Raw genomic sequence first — 6000 nt, 5'->3', positions numbered from 1 at the left:
ATAACAAAAAACTGCCAGGAAGGTGTGCAGGTGGTATATTTGGCAAATGCCATAAATTGATAGATTATTCAGCTCTACTTTTTCTTTCAGAACTGAAATATGAACTTCTACTGCCCCTATAAAATCTTTCTCGGTACATTATTTACTTCTAACCCATTTTAAGTAAAATACATATGATTTATGAGGAAGGTTGCAGTAAAATTTCATCCAAGCATGATATTTTATTAATACTTTCCCTTCTGAAGACTTTGGAAAAGAAAAAAAAAAAGTGCTAATCCCTGCTATGAGTTTTTGGGATTTTCCAAAGAATGAGTGATACTCTTGTTTTTTTTTTTTTTTAAGATTTTATTTATTTATTTGACAGAGAGATAGAGAGAGCAGAAGTAGGCAGAGAGGCAGGCAGAGGGAGAGAGAGAAGCAGACTCTCCACTGAGCAGGGAGCCTGACGTGGGGCTCGATCCCAGGACCCTGGGATCATGACCTGAGCCGAAAACAGCCGTTTAACTGACTGAGCCACCCGGGTGCCCCCCCTTTTTTTTAAACTTTAGGAGAACATGCCATTTAATTTTCTTTATATATACAATTGCTGGGGGAAAAGATCTTCCCACTTAATGACTTTCTGGACTGAAAGCAAACTGAGTCTATATATTACTGCACTGGGGTATCTGAAAATACACTATAATATATGCCTTCAAACCTAACTTCATTTTCCAATATTTTCATTTTTATTTCCGGAAAAGGAAGTTTTACCATCATAACAATTAGGTCATAAAAATATACTTATAAAGCTGATTTCACTACTCCTCTAGTGCTATTTTACCCCACACCTACTCAATACATTGGCTCTTTTGAGCCAATATTTTCAGAAAGTGCTAATATGTTATGTGTTATATTAAGATCTACTTCCCAGTCTACAAATGAGCAGACACATTTGGGCAAATTTCACAAGGTTTTTATTTGTATTTGACCTTACAGAGGGTTCCAGTATTCATTCCAAACAGTATCTGACCAGTTTAAGGCAGTAACCTTGAGCACAGTTAATGTCACAACCTAGAAGATCACATGATTGGCAATGTGAATTGAATTCAATTTCTTACGTTTTATTGATGCCTTCATCCCCTATTCATGTGTTTAATGTTTTCTTTTCTATCTCATTATTCACATTTAGTATGATCCCCTATACTAAAATTAGTTAATAGAACACAGATACAGGACCATAAGAAAAAGAGAAGGCAGGGAGGGTCTAGCATTTACTCTGTAATCACTAATGGCTTCCATGCTAAGTGTGCAACCAAATTTCATAATCAGTTTTTAACGCTAAACCCAAATATCACTACAAATACTGGTGTTTGAATCAGAAGAGGAAAGACATCACATAGATACCAAAAATAGAGTGAACACTGAAAAATTACTTCCTCATTTGCCAAGCGCTTTAAAATTACTTCCTCATGTGTCAAGCACTTTACATGCATTATTTTGGATAATCCTCACAACATTCCTACAGAGTAGGTACTGTTATTATCTCCATTTTGCAGAGGCAGAATTTGAGGTTTAGGGAGATTAAGTAACATGAACCAGGCAATAAGAAAGTCAGTGAAGATCCAGGATTCAAACTCAGGCAATTTGATTCCAGAGTCCCAGCTCTTAACTGCGTACCAACAAAAAAAGAAAAACATAAAAAACAAAACTTCTTGCTTTCATTGCTTTTGGCATCAAATGGAATAGGATGGGTTTATTTCCCTCAGGGGGTTTGATTGGGAAAGTGGGAAAAATGGGCAAGAGGAGTGTGGCTCATTTGCTGTATTTACAGATTGTGATAAATGCCATTTGTAGGGCAATTCTATTTTGTTAAGATTCTTAGGTTTTTTGTAAGACTAACTCATAAAAATGAGATAATAGTGCCCAGTTGAAAAGTGTAGCTGTGAAAAGAATACTGAAAAACCTATTTAAAATTAATCTCATACTATAAATACCAAATATTAGAAATGAAAAACATTCAGTCATTATTACCTTTAGGGTTCTGGTAGTAAACTCAACTGATGCATTTAGAAAGTGATTCCCACAGTCTTGGGATATAACAAAGTATACAAAACTTTATATCTGTAAATTACAATAAACAGCTTTATCACATTATATTTATTTCTTTTTAAAAAGTTTGATTCTGCAGTTTTTATAATGATGCCCTGTATCAAGCTACCTCAATTGTATAGTCTTATGAAAGTTGAAAGGATTCAATTAGGTACTTTTATTGGTGTTGGAATAGATCCTCATTTTTCATTTTTCCTAGAAAATTCTAGTGAATTTTAGAAATTTCAGAGAACTTTCATAGGATTTAGGATTTAGACAAAGTTGGATACCGTAGATCTTTCACCAAGAATCAGATGCATGTTTTAGTTGAATGAAATTTCACTTTCCTAGGAGCAATATTGAAATCTACTATTTGTCAACACATCCCCTAAAGGTGACTTTAAAAAAAGAAAAAAATGACAAGATGGACTGAATTCTTAAACTGTCAGAAAAATGTGGTACTAAATTCCTTCTAAGAAAAAATGATATGCCGTAAGGAAGATTATTTTTAAAAATCTGATCACATATGCTGGAATCTTAGGTTTCTTATTTAGTGTTATTAATTAATTAATGAGTGATATTTCTGGGCAACCGCATTCTACGTGTGGGTTATGTTAAACTTCCTTTCTTTTACCTAAACTTTACAGATTAAAACATACATGATATTAAGAAATATGAGGCAAGAGTTTATACCATAAGAAAAAAAACAACTTTTCTAGACTAAGCGTCACTGATTTCTTCTAGCGATTTCCCACTGGTGGATTTTTTGTTTGTATTATTACACGTTGCAATCCAATTACTTTAATGTTTCTGTTGTCAGGGCCCTGCCCCCCAACTCACTTGCATTTAGCTATGGAGCAGCTGATCGGAGGTGGGTAGGTGTAAACAATGTGGTATAGTGAGTCACACCCGTCACAAAAACCAACAATGATTAGCTATGATGAATTTAAAAAAAAAAATCCCCTATCCAGTGGCAGAAGATGCGGGAACAGCCGGGGGGAAGAGGCCAAAGGCAGTGGCATTTCATCTACACTATTCCCACAAACGCGGGCTACAACAGACGCTACGATTCGGAGCTTACTCTGCCTCTGGCTGGTGGGAGTTTGGTAGCGACATATCTACGAAGGAACAAAAACTGAAGAGGCAGGCTAGGAGGCTCTTGTCTCTAACTCTGCGTTCTGTTACCACGACGAAAACGCCTGGGAGGGGAGCATAATGACGCTGAGGACAGAGAAACTCATAGCGTCCGAGGCCTCGCGGCTCGGCGGCCGGGCTGTTCACTCACACGCTCCTCCGAGGGGTTTGGTGAACGTCACACGTGACGCCCGGAGCCCTTAACCCCTCCTGCCGCCTTCGGCGCTGCGGGCGGAGGAGGCTTGGCCGCTGCGGGAGCAGGGAGGGAGGAGGGCGGAACTTGTAAAGGGAGGGACCACCACCCGCATCACGTTTGCCACCGCCGGACCCGCACCCCCGAAAGCCCACCCCACTGCGATCGCGGCTTGGGCCAGGGGGAGGGAGAGGTCGCGCAGGGGAGGGGATGCTGAGCAATAAACCGGGAGAGGAAGGGGTGGCGGGGGAGGGAGTCCTGGCTCTGAGGGGGGCAGGACGGGGTCTGAAAGATGGGTTTAGCTTAATTCAGACTCCTGCTCCCGGCAACGCGAAGGAGAGAGGGGGGAGAAGGAGAGGAGGTTGTGCTGTGTGTGTGCGCGTGTGTGTGCGTGTGTGTGCGCGTGTCTACAGGTAGCGGCGGCGGCGGCGGCGGCGACCGGAGCAGGGGACGATTTGCAGCCACCTCCCCGCCTGTGATTTTTGGAGGCGATTGCTCACTTAGCTGGCGAATCTGTACCCTCTGGAGATCTTCTCATCCTCTCCATTTCCACGCGTCTTAGGCGTCTTCCAGTTGCAAGTGTGTGTTTTGGGTATTTTATTAATTTTTTTTCTTCTTCCTCTAAATCTTCTCGGGAATTCTGCATATTGAAGCAGGTGGCTCCTGATAAGAAATCTTTGGATGTATTTGGCTTGCCAAGTTTTTCTCTTCCCCGTCCCCTCCCTCTTCAGAGGCATCTGTGGTGCTTTTCTTTTTGGATTTATACGCAGAAAACGTATATATGTTTATATACCGACCGCATAATATGTAAATACATATATGCGTGCCCAAGTACTTGGTTTTCGTCTCTCTTCCCGACAAAGCGGAATGTTTTGGAGCCGATGGATAACGAGAACAGTATTAACATTCTTTTGAGCCTGTTTTTTAAAAAGGGGAGGGAGCGTGAAGGATGGTTTAACATTCGGCCATCGTTTGGCTGCACACTAAGCATCACGAAGTATTTATGGTTGCAGATCAGGTGCAAACGGGGCTTAGAGAGAAAGGTAAGGGAGCTTCCTGCGTCCGCCGACCTCCGGCGTTTATCTTAATCCCAGAGATTGCCGAGAACTTCCTACTCCCGGCCTCTCCCTCCTTTTCCCCACCTTCCACCAACCCTGCCCTGCTCACCCTCTTCTATACGCTTAACCCCTTTCCAGTTCCGAGGGGTTGGGGTGGGGGGGTGGGGTGGGGTGCTGAAGGTTTAATCGTCTAGTAGAGTTTAAATGCTTCTCTCTCTTTTTCCCAGCCGAGTAACCGAGTTTCCCAGACCCCCTTTAGCTGTTTTAGGAAACCCATTTTGTCTTTTTGAAAATAATGCTACCTAGATAGCTGTTTTAAGCGTCTCATGGTGCCAACCCTTCACCTCTATCCTCTGACGAAAATAAAAGCAATAAAAAATAATGAACTTTAATGAACTAGGTGGTTTCTTTAGCACTGGGGTTCATGGAACCTCCCAAACGCTTATTTTCATTTAAAAACAAACCAATTCCTCAGGAGGAGTCCACGGTGGAGGAAATTCAGCTTCCGTTTTTGCATTAAGCCAATTCATTTTACTTGGAGGGTCCTTTACCAGAGTTGAGCGAGATGGAGCTGAGTCTAGTGTAGGAAAAACTACACGACACTAAATTCCTTTTTAGATCCACCCTTTACACCATGACCAGTCCCTGTTTAACTCCCTGTTCAGGGGACGCGTTTTCAGACTCGACCTTTGGGGAGAGGTGGAAACTTGCCCTTAATTTTTCCTTCTCTCCCTTCAGCCCCCTTCCCCCTCCGCCCACCATCTCTCGCCCTGGCAGTTTGTAAATTGCCCGTTTCGCCCACCCCTACTGGTGGGTGTTTTCTGCTCTTCTCCACTCCTGCCCCCTCTGTCCTCTCTTCATTGGCGCTTTCAGAGCAGATGCATCTTCCCTCTTCTTGGGCTCTCTCTCCCGCCTCTGCCCGCCCCCCCCCCCCCCCCCGCCCCCGCGCTCCCCACCTGCCCCGGCTCTCCTCGCTCCTCCTCCCCGCCTCCCCGCGGCGCCTTGACCCTTCAATCCCGAGTCCCGGCCGGCGGGCGGGGGGCGTCGTGTCAGTGCGCCGACGACCCGGCGGCCGACGCCGCGCGGAGCTGGTGTGAGGAGACACCGCCGGAAAGGCGAGCCGTTGTCTGGGGATGAGAGGCCGGGAGAGCCCGTCCGAGCCGGGGAGAGCGGAGAAAGGGGAGAAAGCGAGTGTGAGGCGCGCACGCTTCCCGAGCTCGGGCGGACGAGTGTAGTCGCCTCCAACGCCTTAGAGCGGCGCCCCAGTCACTGCAGCTTTTCAGCCTAGAGCTGTGCCCAGGGACCACAGAGACCAAGAGCCGGGATATCGGCAGAGAGGTACTAAAGAAATAAGGAAAAGATTACGAAAGAGCGGGGAGGGTTTGCTGGCGAAATACGGAGGCTGAGCAGATGGAGGAACAATGTCGCCTCCAGAAGAAAACCCTCGCCAGAAGCCCTGGCGGAGCGCAGAGGAGCTGCCTTCAGCGTCCTGCTCTCCCCAGGCCTCCGGCTAGTTCAGGAGGTGGTTCCGCCTCCTAGTTTGACAGG

At 44.9% G+C, this 6000-nt stretch overlaps 1 protein-coding gene across 3 annotated transcripts in view; it reads left to right on the top strand.

Annotated features, from left to right (window-relative positions):
- Positions 1-3754: 3754 nt before the first annotated feature.
- The window catches only part of NLGN1 (neuroligin 1), an 835757-nt gene continuing 833511 nt past the window's right edge, over positions 3755-6000 (top strand). For 2 of the 3 annotated variants that reach the window (XM_073897110.1, XM_073897121.1), the window contains exon 1: positions 5491-5790. The gene's annotated coding sequence lies outside the window, so the exon portion shown is untranslated. Of the gene's footprint in view, positions 4438-5490; positions 5791-6000 lie in introns of those variants that run through there. The other variant, XM_073897115.1, reaches the window with a different exon arrangement.

The sequence above is a fragment of the Callorhinus ursinus genome, unplaced genomic scaffold, assembly GCF_003265705.2.
Source record: "Callorhinus ursinus isolate GAN/ISIS: 27379988/994484 unplaced genomic scaffold, GSC_fseal_2.0 scaffold1, whole genome shotgun sequence".
Taxonomy (NCBI): Eukaryota; Metazoa; Chordata; class Mammalia; order Carnivora; family Otariidae; genus Callorhinus; species Callorhinus ursinus.
The sequence above is the reverse complement of the archived record's forward strand: the minus strand, read 5'-3'. Positions and strand labels throughout refer to the sequence as shown.